The sequence below is a fragment of the Prionailurus bengalensis genome, chromosome B4 (assembly GCF_016509475.1).
Source record: "Prionailurus bengalensis isolate Pbe53 chromosome B4, Fcat_Pben_1.1_paternal_pri, whole genome shotgun sequence".
Lineage (NCBI taxonomy): Eukaryota > Metazoa > Chordata > Mammalia > Carnivora > Felidae > Prionailurus > Prionailurus bengalensis.
This window is the reverse complement of record NC_057358.1, coordinates 93,716,420-93,717,506: the sequence shown is the minus strand read 5'-3', so window position 1 is coordinate 93,717,506 and position 1,087 is coordinate 93,716,420. Positions and strand designations below refer to the sequence as shown.

The 1,087-nt window shown below is 40.8% G+C and overlaps 1 pseudogene; it reads left to right on the top strand.

Annotated features, from left to right (window-relative positions):
* Positions 1-351: 351 nt before the first annotated feature.
* LOC122474201 lies at positions 352-479 on the top strand (annotated as a pseudogene).
* The last annotated feature ends 608 nt before the right edge of the window (positions 480-1,087 follow it).

Genomic DNA, 1,087 nt, shown 5'->3' with positions numbered 1-1,087 from the left:
TTGGGTGGTGAAAAGAATTCTTCTGAGGCAGAGCAAAGGGGCTAGAAGTTTACTGAATACACCTCAAGGGAGCAGCGGGCAGGACTCAAGAGAGGCTGTCTGCTATAAGGCAGGGGGTGGGGGCTATTTTTAAAGGGGGAAGGTGAGGAAGTGTGGCGATGTACGGAATTTTCCCTTTTTTTGTTAACTGTGCCTGGTTATAAATAGCCCATTTGTTAGTTAGGCCCTTGAGATATTTTGAGGTGGGTTGCCTGAAGGGCCTGTGTTCAGCCAAGGGGTTGGGGTCACTTTGGGCTCTTCTGCCTTGATCAAATTTCCCTTGCTCAAGCCTATTGTCTAAAAGTGGCCTCTATTGCTTCTTGGCCTTTTGGCTAAGATCAAATGTAGTATCTGTTCTTATCAGTTTAAAAGAGGCCACTACATAGATGAAACTCACAAGTTTCAACTATATTCAAATAGTCTCTTCTTTGTCATTCTAGTATATATACATCTTTTTTTTTTCCTTTCTTTCTCCTCACCCCCACCCCATTTCTTTTCATGGCAGGTATGGGATATTAACAAAGTTGAGGGGGGGGGTTGTTTCTCAAATATACAGGTATTTTATTTTATTTTATTCTATTTTATTTTAATTTTTAAGCTTATTTATTTAGAGAGAAAGAGCAGGGGAGAGGCAGAGAGAGAGAGGGGGAGAGAAAGGATCCCAAGCAGGCAGCTCTGTCAGCACAGAGCCCAACGCGGGCCTCGAACCCATAAACCATGAGATCATGACCTGAGCCGAAGTCAGGAGTCAGACACTTAACCGACTGAGCCACTCAAGTGCCCCGCAAATATACAGGTTTAAAAAAAAAATAGTTAAAATATAGCTATTTCTTAACATTTCATACAAGTAGAGAAGTCAGAATTCAGTGATTACACTGTTTCCTGAGAGATAAGAGTACATTTATCATCTGCCCTTATATCAGATGGTTTGATACCTACACAATCTAATGACCAATTAAATGCTAAATGTTACCATCTTGGCTTTGGAAATTTGCCTTATATTAAACCTGGGAAGCTTTCTCTCAAATCTATCATATACATGGAGTAT